The sequence below is a fragment of the Dasypus novemcinctus genome, chromosome 10, assembly GCF_030445035.2.
Source record: "Dasypus novemcinctus isolate mDasNov1 chromosome 10, mDasNov1.1.hap2, whole genome shotgun sequence".
In the NCBI taxonomy this organism is placed as follows: Eukaryota; Metazoa; Chordata; class Mammalia; order Cingulata; family Dasypodidae; genus Dasypus; species Dasypus novemcinctus.
In genome coordinates, this window is record NC_080682.1 from 72,972,774 (window position 1) to 72,990,128 (window position 17,355).

The 17,355-nt window shown below is 41.3% G+C and overlaps 1 protein-coding gene across 2 annotated transcripts in view; it reads right to left on the bottom strand.

The window, feature by feature from the left end:
• Positions 1-17,355, bottom strand: part of NELL1 (neural EGFL like 1) — a 1,045,701-nt gene that overhangs the window by 868,841 nt on the left and 159,505 nt on the right. The gene's annotated exons all lie outside the window — the stretch shown is intronic.

Consider the following 17,355-nt stretch of genomic DNA (forward strand, 5'->3'; position numbering starts at 1 on the left):
CTTACATCAGTTATGCTGTTTAAATTCCTTCTCTGAGGACTTGATATCCATTACTTAAGTACTCCTGGAGTTGACTCCATTGGGTTATCAAGCCATCACCTTGCCTTGATCTCTTCAATTTCAGCATGTCCCCTGGAATCTTTCTGTCTGGTTTCTTACCTACTACTTTCTAATAATCCAAATTGTAAATGCTCCCTGATCCCCAATCTAGCCTTTATTGCCAGTTCATCATCTGTTCCCATTCATTCCAAGTATGGCTGGTGTGATGGTTAATTTTATATGCCAATTTGGCTAAGTTATGGTGTCCAGTTGTTTGGTCAGACACTGGCCTAGATATTGCTGTAGAGGTATTTTTCAGATGGGATTAACATGTCCAATCAGCTGATTTTAAATCAAGATTGCTCTTGATTGGGTCTCATCCAATCAGTTGGAGGTCTTAAAAGCAAAAAACTGAAGGTTCCAGAAAGAAGAAATTCTGCTTCAAGACTACACCATCTACTCCTCTTTGAGTTTCCACTTGCTGGCCTCCCCTACAGATTTTGGACTCAAGATTTCAATATCAACTCTTGCCATAATGTCTAGCTTGTCAGTTTCCCCTGTGGATTTCAGACTTAAGGCTCCAATATCACTCTTAGGGAATTTCCAACCTGCCAACCTACCTATGGATTGTGGACTTCACTCTCTCCACAACCACATGAGCCAATTCCTTAAAATAAGAATACACACACACATATACACACACACCATTGATTCAGTTTCTCTGGAGAACACTGACTCATATGGTTTGGTTCTCACAGTCTGACTTGGGGCCACCCATGCACCCAGAATAAATCTGACTAAAACAGTAGCCTGTTTAAAAACTTAAAAGACCCTTGGTATAAGCCAATTATAAGAAAGGAGGAAAACAAAAAACAACTGGACCTATTTCTAATACCTGCCCAGTGGGAACTAGAGGGAGGCCCCAGCTCATCACTTTGAGAATATCTAAGAGCTTTCTGATGACTCGTGATTTGCTAAGAAAGTGTTCCCCAGTAACATGCAAATGAACAAGAGAGCAATCAGATTAAACAATGATCTTTAGATTATGCAATAGTGAATCACTACAGAGCAGAGGCTGCGCCTGTTGGTATGTAAGTTATTGCTGCCCTTTTTAAAAATTTAATTACAGTGTTTGAACATTATCTCATTTTAAAGATCTAGTTGCTGAGGCTCAATTAAAATTCCAAAGTGTCAAAGTGAGAAAAAGTCCCAAGTGGAGCTCTAGCATCATCCTGGGTTTTAAACGTAAGAAAACAGACATTTTACAATCATAACAAGTCCTTTTGGAAACGGACATTACCACCCTACAATCAATTCAAGATGTTTTACAATCCCACTGCCAGCATGTGAAATCCCTGTGTACTTCAAATAAGGAGCTGGTTATGAGCTGATAATACTCATTGCAGAAGAAGGAATACATCCACCCCTTCCCCAACCTCATCATAATCATACTTAAGCTCAATCAGGCACTTGACACATTTTAATGTAGTGTGGGAGCCTGAGAACTGGTAAACTCTCCCAGAAAAGATGGAAGCTGGTAATCTGTATTCTAGAAGCAGCCAGAGAAGGGAGAAAGAATGGAGAGAAGAAGGGAGCAAAGCATCAGGCCCTTGCTTTTGTCATCAAGCCCGGAAATGCTCCTCTTCCTGCCCTTCCTCCACTTACCTCCCCACCCATTCCTACCTCCTGCCCCCAGTCTCCTCCTAGCAAACTCTTACTCATGCTTTAAGGCCCAGTTTAAAAGCCACCTTCTCTCAAAAGCCTCCCTTGACTTTCCCTGACAGAGTTCACAGCTTACTCGCCATGTTTCAACGGGCATTTTCCCCTCACTTATTCATTCCGAAGATATTGATTGGCAGCTACCAGGTGTTGTTCAAGGTGCTTGGGAGATAGCATTGGATAAAACAAATGAAGTTTCTGCTCTTGGGAGGCTTATCTAATGGGACAGACAGGAAATAATAAGCAAATAAATATACTGGATTAGACGATGATAACGTTTATAAAACCTAAAGCATGGAAGGGGCAGAGAGGGCGCTATTTTCAACAGAGCTGTCAGGAAGGGATCTCTAATAAGGTATAACCATGTGAAAGAGGACCTAAATGAAGAGGTGTGTGTTTTGTGTGGGAGAAAAGGTTTTCCCTGAGGAGGGAAAGGAGTGCAAAGGCTTCAAGGACAAGTTGGAGTAGAGCAAGGAGGAGTGACAGGATGAGATCAGAGGGGAGGGAGGTGCCAGATCACAGAGACTTGTAACCACGGTCAGGCTTTGGGATTTTATTCTGAGTTAGCAGGGAAGCAATCGAAGGGTACCCAGGAAAGGAATGACTTGACGTGACTCAGTCGTTTTGTAAGACTTATCATGGTGTGCGGTAATTGTTGATGGATCTGCCTCCCCAAGGGCATTTCTCAATATCCCAGAGCACCTGGTTTATAAAAGGTGCTGAATAATTCTTCAGAGAAGCAAAGAAGAGAGCAGATCAGATAGAATACCTTCAGCTGACCACAAGCACATGTGGGCAAACAGGACCACCTGTCTTCCACTAATCTTTCTCAGGGAAGAATCAGTCTCGTAAATTCTAGATACACCTGTGGTTAGCAAAGCATCACTCATCTCAACCGTAAGAATAAATAATTATTCTAGTCTTCAAAAACAACAGGGCATCAACGTTTTTGACTAGTGGACGTTTTCACTGGTGGACCAGTGAAAAAGTTTACTCAAAATTCCTGTAGCCAGAATACCTGGGCTATCAAAACAGCCTCTAGTATGGGTTATAGGGTATGCCATAGGGTCTAAGTTCCAAAGGTACTACAGTCTGAATTAAGAACCTCATCTAGGGAAGCGAACTTGGCCCAGTGGTTAGGGTGTCCGCCTACCACATGGGAGGTCCGCAGTTCAAACCCGGGGCCTCTGACCCATGCACAGTGCTGATGCACGCAAGGAGTGCCCTGCCATGCAGGGGTGTCCCCGCATAGGGGAGCCCCACGCGCAAGGAGCGCACCCCGTAAGAAGAGCTGCCCAGCGAGAAAGAAAGTGCAGCCTGCCCAGGAATGGTGCCGCACACACGGAGAGCTGAAGCAGCAAGATGACACAACAAAAAGAAACACAGATTCCTGTGCCGCTGACAACAACAGAAGCGGACAAAAACAAGAACACACAGCAAATGGACACAGAGAACAGACAACTGGGGGACTGGGGGGAGGGAAGAGAAATAAATAAAATTAAATCTTTAAAAAAAAAAAAAAGAACCTCATCTCACCATCTAATATACCCAGGGAAGATATTCCTGAACAGTTTCCCTAGAAGGAATTCAAGGGATCAGGTGGATTATCTATTTGTCCCTGAGGTTCCATATAGCCATATAAATAACTCTTAGTGTCCCCTGAAGTACTCTAAAAGATGAAAAATGAAGTTATTTTGAAGCCCTGTACTTGCTGATCTTACTTTATTTCAGATCCCTTGCGAAAAGAAAGGAAAAGATTCTTATAAATTTTCATGGCTTTCCTCAGGATGTCAGAGTCTGAATTTTAACCAGCCTGCATACCCATTTCTGGGATCCCACATTAGCTGAAAGGAGAGGGAACTTGACATCAATAAAGCCTGGCACATTGTGTTTTTCAAGGAATAGACAGCACAAAAGTGATTTATCTTACACCCATTCAAAAATTTTCAACAAATTGAAAAACTCTCATCTGACAATTTATACCCAGAAATGCAGTTCTGCGGCCCCTCCTCCTGCCTTTGAACCTTGACAAGTGGCAAGAGCCCAGGCATTTGCCCTCAATGCCCCCACCAAGTCCTGGCTGGGCCCTGGCCACCTTCACAGCATTTAAATAACAGCCTTTTTCAGCAGGCATCTCCTCCCTGAACACAGAAAGGCAAAATGCAAAAACCAGTGTTTAAACTGGGTTCAACCCCGTGAAGCCTCATGTTGCCTCTCAACCACCAGTTCTCTGACCACCTCACCTATTCCGCCATGTTCTGGGCTCCAAGACTTTCCAAGGCTGTGAAACTGCTTCTTTATGCACTGAATGCCCAGTGTGGCCTTGAATCAATGCTATAAGTACAGCATTTCCCAGTGTTTGTTGGAACGCTAGTTGAACTAAATGATAATAAATAATATTCCCCAAAGCAACGCATGATAAAATTTAACTTGGGAAATGCTATAGCAAGCAGGTCTAAGAGACCAATAAAATATATTAGTTAACAAAACAGGCGGCAGACTTGGCCCAGTGGTTAGGGCGTCCGTCTACCACATGGGAGGTCCGCAGTTCAAACCCCTTGACCCGTGTGAAGCTGGCCCATGCGCAGTGCTGACGTGCGCAAGGAGTACCCTGCCATGCAGGGGTGTCCCCCGCGTAGGGGAGCCCCATGCACAAGGAGTGCGCCCCGTAAGGAGAGCCGCCCAGTGCGAAAGAAAGTGCAGCCTGCCCAGGAATGGCACCGCACACACGGAGAGCTGACACAACAAGATGACGCAACAAAAAGAAACACAGATTCCCGTGCCGCTGACAACAACAGAAATGGACAAAGACGACGCAGCAAATAGACACAGAGAACAGACAACCGGGGTGGGGGGGGAGGGGAGAGAAATAAATAAATAAATAAAACTTTAAAAAAAACATGCTGAGGAGCCAGATGCCGAGATTTGAATCCCAACTAGCTGGTGACCCTTACTGAGCAGCTCTCTGTGCTTCAGTTTCCTCATCCATGGTCTGGGAATAATAATAGAACCCACTTCATATTTTTATAAGGATTATGTTCTATGATCCATTTGCAGTACTTAGCACAGTCTCTAGTACTTTATTACGTGGTTTTTTTTTCCTTTATTAGAGAAGTTGTGGGTTTACAGAACAAAATAAGTATTTTGCATAAAATAAGTATTCATAAATACCACCATGTTATTAACATCTGGCATTGGTGTGGAGCATTTCTTACAATTGATGACAGAGCAATTTTATAACTATACTATTAACTAGAGCTCATGGTTTAATTTAGGGTTCACTGTGTAGTGTAGTTCCACGATTTTTAGGGATTTTGATTGTACAATGTCAGTGAAGCCTAAACCAGCTTGGGTCTCTGGATGGGTGTGATATAAACCCACAGAGAGATAGGGACACAAAGGGGAAAGGAAGTGGCCATATTTGATCCTGCCATATGAGAGAGGTTTTGCCCATCGCTGAGCTGCAAAAAGAGAAGCCCCCTTGAGGCTCAAATAGCTGAAGTCCAGAGAGAGATGAGCCATATGCCTGATAGATTACAGCTGGAAGAAAGCGGTATAGCCAAGACTAAGAGAGGAGGACTGGTCAGAGACAAGCACTATGCCAGGTATGCCTGCAGCTGCAGAAAGACGGAGAACTTGGCAGAGATCAGTGGCCATCTTGCTTTGCCATGTGGAAGCTGGTTTTGATGAGAAAGCATCTCTCATGATGCCCTAATTTGGACTTCTCAGGGCCTTGGAACTATAAAATTTTACCCCAAATAAATCCCTTTTACAAAAGCCAAATTATTTCTGGTACTTTGCATTGGCAGCCCTTTAGCAAACTAAAACAACTACCAAAATAATTCCATCATTCCAAATAGGAACCTATACTATATCCTTAACTTCCTATTCCCTATCCCCACCCCATCCCCAATAACCTATATTCTACATTCTGACTCTATGAATATGCTTAAAGTAATTTTTTTAAATTAGTGAGATCATACTATATTTGATCTTTTGCATCTGGCTTATTTCATTCAATATAATGTCTTCAAGGTTGATCCATGTTGCCACATGTATCAGGATGTCATTCCCTTTTACAGGTGAATAATATTGCACTGTGTATATATACCACATTTGATTTACCCATTCATCCGTTGATAAGGCAGTTGGGTTACTTCTATCTTTTGGCAACTGTGAATAATGCCACTGTGACCACTGGTATGCAAATACTTGTTAAGTGCCTGCTTTCAATGCTTTAGGGTATATGCCTATCAGTGGGATTGCCGGATCATATAGTAGTTCTATACTTAGCTTTCAAGGAACATCAAACTATCTTCCATGTGAAGAGACCATTTTACATTCCTACCAACAATGAATGAGTGTTCCTATTTTTCCACATCCTCTCCAACACTTCTTATTTCCATTTTTTTAAATAGCAGCCATACTAATGGGTGTAAAATAGTATCTCATTGTCCTACACTTTGATTTATTGGACTTACCCCACTCAGCTAACATCGAGTTGAAGAAGGTCAACCACCACACCATGGAGCCTAGAGTGTCTACAACTGAAAGCAGGAGGAGTGCATCCAGTATCCATGTGGAGTCTAAGCCCCTACTTGACATAGATGTGCAATGGACACAACCAATCCAATGTCCACAGAGACAATGTGGAATGGGTGTGGGAAGGGTAGCCATGGTGGCAGCTGGGTTTGGGGAATGGGAGGAAGAGATGAGATGTGGAGGCGTTTTCAGGACGAGGAGATGTCCTGGGTGGTGCTTCATGGACAATTACGGGACATTGTAGATCCCCCCAGGGCCCACTGGATGGAACATGGGAGAGTGTGGGCTATGATGTGGACCATTGACTAGGGGTGCAGTGATGCTCAGAGATGTACTTACCAGGTGCAATGGATGTGTCACAATGATGGGAGAGAGTGTTGCTGTGGGGGGAGTGGGGGGTGGGGGTGGGGGGGTTGAATGGGACCTCATATTTTTTTAATGTAACTTTAAAAAAATAAATAAATAATTTTAAAAAATAGTATCTCATTGTTGATTTGCATTCCCCAGATGGCTAATGATGTTGAGCATCTTTTCATGTACTTTCTGGCCATTTGCATCTCTTCTTTGGAGAGATGTCTAATCAAATCTTTTGCCCATTTTAAAAAATTGAGTTGTCTTTTTGTTGGTGAGTTATAGCATTTCTTTAAATATTCTGAATAATAAACCTTCATCAAGTGTGTAGTTTCCAGATACATTCTCCCATCCTGTAGTTTGGCTTTTTATTTCATAATAAAGTCCTTTGAAGCACAAAGGTTTCTAATTTTGATGGTGTCCCATTTATCTATATTTTCTTTTGTTGCTTGTACTTTGGATGTAAACTCTAAAAAACCATTGTCCTGAAGATGCTTCCCTACATTTTCTTCAAGGAGTTTCATAGTTCTGGTTCTTATATTTAGATCTTTGATCCATTGTGTTGTGGGAAACTGGCTTACCTGTTCCCTATTTGTTGCACTTGTCCCCAATTATTGTAAACATTGCCATGCTGATGAGGAACTGTTGCTTTGGAGTTCCTAATAAATATGATGTGGAAACTAGGGTTGAGGCTCTAAGTTCCAGAAGCTGTGAGTCCCCTGGTCCCATCTTTATTTCCTCTCTTCTGTCTTTCTCTGTGTCCATTTTTTTGCAAAGTTCTGTGTTGCCTTCCCTTCAAGCCAACCTATTGCTGAGTTGACCTCAGTATCATTGCAAGCTGATTTTTGTATAGGTGTGAGGCAGGGGTCCTCCTCCTTTTTTGCAAATGGATGTCTTATTTTACCAAGGGGGTGCCAATACAAAGTACCAGAAATCTATTTTATAATTTTATGAATTATACCCAGAAGAATTATACCCAGAAGAATTATACCCAGAAGAATAGATATGTATTATTCCCAGAAGAATAGATTAGTTTACACACACAGTCTTTCTTTTTTAGGGATTCATAAAATAATCTCAAACTGCCACAATGGAGATCCAGTTTTCCCAGCACCATTTGTTGAAGAGACATATTCTTTCTCAATTGAGTAATCTTTGTTCCCTTCTCAAAAATAAGTTGGGGGGAGCAGATGTAGCTCAAATAGTTGAACACATCCTTCCCATGTATAAGGTCCTAGGATCAATCCCTAGTACCTCCAAAAAAAATTTTGACTATAAATGTGAGGATTGATTTCTAAGCTCTTAAATCTATTCCATTGGTCTATATGTCTATCCTTGTGCCAACCACACTTTTTTGATTAGCAATGTTTGGAGATTTTGTGTACAAGTCCTTTACATCTTTGGTTAGATTTATTCCCAGATGGTTTACTTATTTAGTTGTTATTATGAATTTAATTTATTCTTGATTTCTTCTTCTGATTGTTCATTGTTTGTGTATGGACACTACTGATTTGTGGGTTGGAATTAGTTTAACTATTTTTTTGAGGATTTTTGCATCTATATTTGTAAGAGGTATTGGTCTATAGTTTTCTTTTCTTGTGATATCTTTCTCTGACTTTGATATGAGGGTGATGCTGGCCTCTTAGAATGAGTTAGAAAGTGTTCCTTCATCTCTAGTTTTCTGGAACAGTTTGAGCAGAATTGGGATTAAGTCTTCTTGGAAAGTATGGTAGAATTCCACTGTGAAGCCAACTGGTCCTGGGCTTTAATTTGTTGGGAAGTTATTGGTTTGTTGACATCTTCTATTTCTTCTTGCATCAATGTACGTAGTTTTTGGCATACAGTTGTTCATAGTATCCCCTTATAGTCCTTTTTATTTCAGCAGGCTCAGTAGAAATGCCCCCCTTTTTGTTTCTAGTTTTTGCTATTTGTATCCTCTCTCTTTTTTTCTTTTTCAGTTTGTCAATTTTGTTGATCTTTTCAAAGAACCAACTTTTAGTTTTGTTGATTCTATTGTTTTTTATTTCATCAGCTCTAATCTTTTTTCCTATCTTCTGCTCTCTTTGGGTTTAGTGTGCTCTTCTTTTTTAGTTCGTCCAGTTTTGAGGTTACATCTCTTCTACATCTCTGGTTTGAAGTCTTCCTTCCTCTTTTTTTTTTTCAGGTGGTACCAGGGATTGAACCCAGGGCATCATACATGGGAAGCAGGCATTCAACTGAGCTACATCCACTCCCCAATGAGAGTTGTTCTTTTTTCATTTGTTTCTTTGTTTTTAGGAGGTACCAGGGATCAAACCTGGGATTTTGTATATGGAAAGCAAGTACTCAATCACTTGAAACCACTCGAGCTATATCCACTCCCCTTCTTTTTTAATGTAAGCATTTAAAGCCATAAATTTCCCTCTCAGCACTGTCTTCACTATCCCAGAAGTTTTCGTAGGCTGTACTTTCATTTTTATTCCCCTCAAAATATTTCCTAACTTCACTTGTAATTTCCTCTTTAACCCATTGGTTGTTCAATAGTATATGTTGTTTAATTTCCACAAATTTGTGAGTTTTCCATTTTTCCCTGTTATTGATATCTAGCGTCATTCCACTGTGGTCAGAAAATATACATAAATGATTTCAATATTTTTATATTTATTAAGGTTTGTTCTGTGACATATGATCTATCCTGGAGAATGATTCATTTGCACTTGAGAAGAATGTGTATTCCATAGCTGTTGTTATATGTCTATAAGGTCTAGTTGGTTTAGACTTTAAACTTTATAGTATCATTCAAGTACTGTAAACTTTATAGTATCATTCAAGTACTGTATTTCCTTATTGATCTTCTGACTAGATCTTCTATCCATTACTAAGAGTGTTGTATTAACGTTTCCTACTATTAATGTAGAACCATCAATTTCTCTCTTCATATATGCCACTATTTGCTCATATATTTTGGGGTTCTGCTGATAGATGCATATATGTTCATAATTGCTACATCTTCCTGTCAAATTTTCCCTTTCATCAGTATATAATACCATCTTTGTCCCTCGTAACTACGTTTGACTTAAAGTCTATTCTATCTGACCCCTGCTGTCTTTTGGTTACTACTTAAATGGTATATATTTTTTCCCATCATTTCACTTTCAACCTGCTTGTGCCTTTGAATTTAAGGTGAGACTCTTGCAGACAGCTTAGAGTTGGGCCATGCTTTTTATACATTCTGCCAATCTCTGCCTTTTGATTAGCGAGTTTAATTCATTTACATTTAAAGTCACTACTGATAATGCAGGACTTTCTTCTGCCATTTTACTATTTAACCTTTGAATGTCTTATATCTTTTTTTATTTCTCAATTCTCCCATTAATATCTACTCTTACATTTATTTGACTTTTTGTGTTGTACCATATTGTGTTCCTACTCTTCTCTATCTGGATATATTTTTCATCTATTTTCCTTGTGGTTATTGTCTTGGTTTGTCATTTGTGAACCCCAGAAAATTATGTTCTTTTTCTAACAATACTGTGACTATAAAAGCAGTGCAGGGAAGTAGACTTGGCCCAATAGATAGGGTGTCCATCTACCACATGGGAGGTCCGCAGTTCAAACCCCGGGCCTCCTTGACCCATGTGGAACTGGCCCACATGCAGTGCTGATGCACACAAGGAGTTCCCTGCCATGCAGGGGTGCCCACCACATAGGGGAGCCCCACGCGCAAGGAGTGCGCCCCGTAAGGAGAGCCGCCCAGCATGAAAGAAAAGTTCAGCCTGCCCAGGAATGGCGCCGCACACACAGAGAGCTGACGCAGCAAGATGACGCAACAAAAAGAAACAGATTCCCATGCTGTTGACAACAGGAGCAGACAAAAGAGAACACACAGCAAATGGACACAGAGAACAGACAACTGGGGGGGGAGGGAAGGGGAGAGAAATAAATGAAATAAATATTGGGGGGGGAAGCAGTGCAGCTAGGGTTCCTTTGATTAAATTCAGTTAAGGGCCACCTTGATTGGATCACTTTAAATTAGATTGCTTTACAGCTTTTGATTGGACTATGTCAGTGAGGCATGACCCAGGCTAGGTCTCTACCCTCACCCTGAGTCTTATATAAACTGAGAACACAAAGAATGAAAGAAGAGACACAGAGAAAGGGAGCTTTGCCATTTTGACCCTGCCATGACCCAAGCCTCCCAAGAGGCTTAAGGAAATGAGGCCCAGGGATAGATGACTGATTGCCCACAACTAAGCCTGAGAAGAAAGTGGAAAGATCAGCACACCTACTGTCTTGCCTCATTGCATGGCAGGACTCCAGGATTCACTAGCAGCTGACCTTTGGTGAGAAAGCATCTTTGATGGTGCCTTGATTTGGACATTTCACAGCCTCAGAGCTGTAAGCTTTTACCCCAAACAAATTCCCTTTAAAAAAAGCCAACACATTTCTGGTATATTGCATTGGCAGCCCTTTGGCAAACTAAAACAGTTACCTTGGGATTAATATTTAACATACTAGGGGCGGCAGGCTTGGCCCAGTGGTTAGGGCATCCATCTACCACATGGGAGGTCCCGGGCCTCCTTGACCCGTGTGGAGCTGGCCCATGCGCAGTGCTGATGTACGCAAGGAGTGCCGTGCCATGAAGGGGTGTCCCCCGCAGAGGGGAGCCCCACGTGCAAGGAGTGCACCCCATAAGGAGAGCCGCCCAGCACGAAAGAAAGTGCAGCCTGCCCAGGAATGGCGCCGCACACATGGAGAACTGACACAACAAGATGACGCAACAAAAAGAACCACAGATTCCCGTGCCGCTGACAACAACAGAAGCAGATAAAGAAGAAGACGCAGCAAATAGACACAGAACAGACAACTGGGGGGGGGGGGAGATAAATAAATAAATAAATAAATCTTTAAAAAAAAAAACCAGAAACTATTAATTTAAAAAAACATACTATGTATCTAGCAATCATGTTTGTTCTGATAACAACCTAACTTCAATAGCATACACATATATTTTTCCTATGTTCCTCAATCTCCCCACCTTTTTTGTACTTGTTCCACTTTTATCTTCATACAGTTTATTTCCAAAAATATAGATTGATCATTACTTTTTATGCATTTGCATTTTAGCACCTATAGGAAATGAGAAGTGCATTTAAATACCAAACAATACACTAATATAATACTGGCATTTATAATTATCCACATGGTTACCTTTACTACAGGTCTTTATTTCTTTATGCCACTTTGAACTATCATCTACTGTCCTTTCCTTTCAGTGTGAAAAATTCCCTTTAGCATTGCTTGTAGGGCAGGTCTAATGGTGATGAACTACCTCAGCTTTTGTTTATCTGGGAATGTATTAATCTCTCCCTCAATTCTGAAAGAAAGTCTCACTGAAAATAAAATCCTTGGCTGGCAGGCATTTTCTTTCAGCACTTTAAGTATTTCAACCCCCTGCTTTCTTGCCTCCATGGTTTCTGATGAGAAATCAACACTCAATCTAATTGAGATTCCCCTGTACATAAAACATTTTCCCTTGCAGCTTTCAGAACTCACTCCTTGTCCTTTGCATTGAACAGTATGATCACTATATGGCAGGGTATGTTTTACTTCATGTTTCTCCTGTTCGGTGTTCTCTGGATTTCTTGGATGTGCATATTCACATCTTTGGTTAGGTTTGGGATGTTCTCTGTCATTGTTTCTTTGAATATTCCTGTTGCCCCTTTCTCTCCTCTCCTTCTGAGACTCCCATAATGCATAGATTGGTGTGTTTGATTGTGTCCCAGAGGTGTCTTAGGCTATTTTCACTTTTTATAATTCCTCTTTCTTTCTGTTCTTAAGCATGACTCATTTCAAGTATCTTGTCTTTGAGTTCACTGGTTCTTTTTACTGCCAGCTCCAATCTGTTTTTGAAATCTTCCTAGATATTTTTCATTTCAGTTATTGTGGTCTTTAACTCCAGTAGTTCTGTTTGGTTCCTTTATAAAATGTCTATGTTTTTACTACGATTTTCATATTGTGCATTCATTGTTTTCCTGATATCCCTTAATTCTTTCTCTATTCTAATTCTAATCCTTCAATCTCCCTGAGCATTTTTAAGATGATTTTTTAAGGTTTTGTTAGATATATCCACATTCTGGCCTTCCTCATTGGTGTTTTCTGGATTTTCATCTTCTTCCTGCAGATGGGCCATCATTTCCTGTTTGTCTTGTACTCTTTTGTTGCACAATATACATTTTAATGTTTTAAAATGTTAATTTTGGGATTTACTCCCTGAGACATCAGTTTCTTGATTCTGTAATCAGCTGGTAATAAGACAGATATTTTCTTGAGCTTCAGCCCTCCTATGAGAAAGGTCTATCCAAGGTTAATGAAGTGTGCAAGGTTTTCCCTGTCTTTCTGGACCCCTTCTTATCCTGGGCTTTTGCTTGTTAGCTGTTTTGGAGTTCTCCTGATCATAGGAGTTTGATTGTCCCTTCTGTTTACCAGGAGACAGAACTCCTTCTCCAGAGTGCTTGAAGCTGGCAAGCTGTTTTAGATTGCTAAACTAAGAGTGGTGGCAACACTCTTCCTGAAAAATGGGCAGAAGACCCACCCTCTCCAAGGTCTTAGGTATACTCACCCTTTCCACACAGATAGGTGGGCTCACTCTTCTGGCCTGAGAAGATGAGGTCTTCAGTTCAGACCTTAGCTCCCATGGTTCTCCCTTTTGAAGTCATTATTCATTCACTCTGTCCCTTTTCTGTGCCTTTTTGTCCAAGCTGGAAATGGATTAAGACCCACCCTGGGCCATGCCTTACTGAAGAAATCTAATTAAAAGTCCCTTAACTAGAGTGGCCTAATCAAAAGGTCCCACTTATAATAAGTTCACACCCATAGGGAAGGATTAGCTCTAAGGACATGACTTTCCGGGGTCCATCCAGAATCAAACCATCACACAAACATTTGCCTCAGACTTTCCATCTCTATAGTTTCTTACACTTCTTTTATTGTCTCAGGCTGCTTTTGGCTGGAGAGCAAATTCTGGGAGGAAGAGCAAGCCAGAGAGGACTTTACCCAATTAGTCTTTCCCACCATAATCAGGGCCAGGGACCCAGAAGGGGGCACAGACCATCTCCACAGAGTCCAGAAGGAGAAATCATGAGGGGCATCAGGAGCTTCCTCCACAGCTCCCAAAGCTGAGCTTTCTTAGCCTTCCCAGTAAATGAAGCCCTTCAACTAACTGTCCTCCACAGTCCTAAGGAAGCACAGCATCCTTTAGTCTCCATCACCACCACTCCTGTCCAAGGCAGTTTAAAAGCAATGGCTGCCACTGCCTTTGTCTGGGGCAGGTTGAAATAACAGCTGCCTCAGAGCCAGGCCCCCAGCAATCCAAAGCGGCCAATCAAAAGCCCCAATCACTGATTGGTCATACCTATACTTGGCCTTGAAAAAAAGGATTTTTATGTCCCTTTCTGTCACCAGTGAGCTAGTCATGGACAGACTTCACGATGGTGTGCCAAGAGAATGGGGGATGATGTGTACCAGTAGCTGCCATATAGAGAGCAATTTACTGCCTTACCATAACTTATCAGTCTCTTCCTCCCACTTTTTCCTGGATACCGTACAGTGTTCTTCTTGTTTGTTGCTTCGGATGGCTCCTGCCCATTTAATAGTTGATCTGGTAGAAGTACTGAGTCCTACAGCTCCCTACTCTGCCATCTTCCCACAATCCTCCAGCCTCCTTTTATATCATTTTAAAGAACCTTTAATATGTTATTATTTGTTGCAGTTCTACAAGAACAAAAAGAGTGCATCATATTTCCCAAGCTTATTTGATCTTGGAACTCTTGTTTTCCAAGGGTATCTTGTAGGGCTGGTGGTCCTTGGGATCTATCTGGAGAAATTCCATGTTAGTTGATGACATGTGTCCTGAGTCATGCAGAGTTACATCAATTCTCAAACTGTTAAAAGCAGTAGAACTGTACTAACTCTCACAAATGAATAAAGAGACAAGAGATAGAAGGATACCTGAAGAAACTCAATGGTCAAAATTCTTACATGCCTTTCCGGTCTTATTTCAAATTTTTCAAACTTGGCTTTATATCCTGGCCCTGTCATTTTCTATCTAACATAATCCTAGTAAATTATTCAGCCTCCCTGAACAGCACCTTCCTTGGTTTCAAAGATAGAAAAATAAATACTTATCTTATTTTGGTGTTGATGAGGGTGAAATGAGATTATGTAGGTAAAATATCTGGCACATTGTCGGTATTAGTCAATTTTTGCCTCCTCTTCCATTGTTTCAAGAGAAGTACAGACAGTCTAAAAGCTATCACCATTTAAGGGCAGCTGGAATAATAGTCCCCAGTTTCATCTATGAACAACATGAAGTCAAAACACCAAATGAATTAATTTGTTCTTTTTAAAAAGTACTTAATTGGGAAGCAGACTTGGCCCAGTGGATAGGGTGTCTGCCCACCACATGGGAGGTCTGCGGTTCAAACCCCAGGCCTCCTTGACCCGTGTGGAGCTGGCCCATGTGCAGTGCTAATGTGCACAAAGAGTGCTGAGCCACACAGGGGTGTCCCCCACATAGGGGAGCCCCACACACAAGGAGTGCGCGCCCTAAGGAAAGCCACCCAGTGCGAAAGAAAGTGCAGCCTGCCCAAGAATGGCCCCGCACACACAGAGAGCTGACACAACAAGATGACACAACAAAAAGAATCACAGATTCCTGGTGCCGCTGATAAGGATAGAAGCGGTCACAGAAGAACACACAGCAAATGGACAGAGAGAGGAGACAACTGGGGGCGGGAAGTGGAGAGCAATAAATAAAAAATTAGTCTTTTTTTTTTCAAAACATACATTATCATGTCTTGAATACTAAAAACAGCTACAGAACATTCCCACCTCTTGTTGATTTGAATCAAGATAAACTCAAGACATTAAATATGTAGTAACCAGAAAGAGCTAAATTATTCCATATTCCCAAAGCTGAGGGATGAGTACCCAGAATCAAAAGAGACAAATGAGCCAACAATGATTATCTTCACTGTCCCCTTCAAACTCATTATGCATATCTACTAACTGTTGCTACAGAGCCAACTGCACTCAATGACTATAGACCCCGAATTTTTCAGGACAGTTATTCTCGGGTAATGTATCATCTTATAGTTCATTTTGTCATCAACATACCCCAAGGATTCCATGATTTCAGGGACTAATCTCTACCTTCTAGAATAAGAATGACCTAGTAGTCAGCCTAAAGACTCCTTGTCTAATGATATGTTTCCCAAACTCTGGCTTTAGAAAATGTGTGCACCATGGCCACAGGAAATATGAAATGTCATTAGGGTACTTGGAAAACAACCGAACATAGCTTCAGAAATAAACATTGCTGGGAAAGTATGATTTGTGGAATCCATAGAGCTTTTGGCTAGTTCCATCTCTGCCCCTTACTCAATTTGAGGAGCACCTGTCCCACATGCCATGATTCTGTAACTGGCCTACTCCTTTAATTAGCAACAAAAATACTACCATAGTAAACGCATCCTCTGCACAGGCACCGAAAAGCAATCTATAATAAAGCCATCTCAACATGTTGCTCTCCTACTTTTAAAGGACTTTACCAGCACTCCAGTCACTATTTAGAGAGTCACGAACTCCAGTGGGTGCAAGAGCCAGGCTAGTATCTTACATGACTGAAGGCAATTGGGAGTCTGAAGTATTTTTTTTGAAACAGACAGCCCTTGCAGACTCTTTTTTTTTCCCCTTCTTTTAATAAATACATAAGATATGGGTAGAAGAATTTCACATTTTTCCTAACTCTACATTAATTTAAAAAACAGAGGCTGATACATGGCCTCAGTGACGGGGAGACAATCAGGAAAGTAGGAGACTATATCTGAAGAACACCTGCCCTATTTTTCACGAGAAACAGAAAAGCTGAACTTTTAGGCTACACTGCCCAATGTTGACAACCAATTCATAATTTTTTTAAAAAAACTTTTAATGTAAAAATAATGTGGGGCCATTACAGTATAAGCCAAACAAAGCTCCTCTGCAAGCCAGCTATGGGCCTGCCATCTCAAACCTTCATTCTTTCAACAAAAGTCCCTGCTCATCAATAAAACCCACAAGGCTGCCTTTTGTCAGACACTCACCAATGTCAATAATCCCCATCTCTTTGCATCTCCTGCCCTGCAGTCTGCACTCCAGCCACAAGGATTGCTTCAGAGCACCTCATTCCCACCCACATGCTTCCCCCACCGCTGTGCCATGCTCATCTTCTTAGGATAAGCCCCTCCTCCCCTCAGGACTAAACACTCTTCACACATAGCAGGTACTCAAAAAATGATTTTTTACCTGAAATGACATGGCCTTCTGTAAATATCATATATTGTCATTATGAGGCACCCTCTCACACTGTGAAATCATTAAGGCAGCTATTACTATTAGCATCTCCTCATTTAGATCTACTCCCTCTCTTCATCCTTCATTTACAAAGCTCCAGATATACTAGTCTTTGGTCTGTCCACTAAGCTAGATCTTGCCACAGGGCCTTTGTACTGACTGTTTCCTCTACTACTTAAAACACTCATCTTTCTGATTTTCTCATAGCTGGCTCCTTCTTTGACTCATTTAAATGCCCCATCCTCACAAAGCTTTCCAAGGTTCCTCTTCTCCACTGACCTGCCCCTTGTCCCCTGTATTATTTTCTTCTAGCTTATATATTCTTAGATT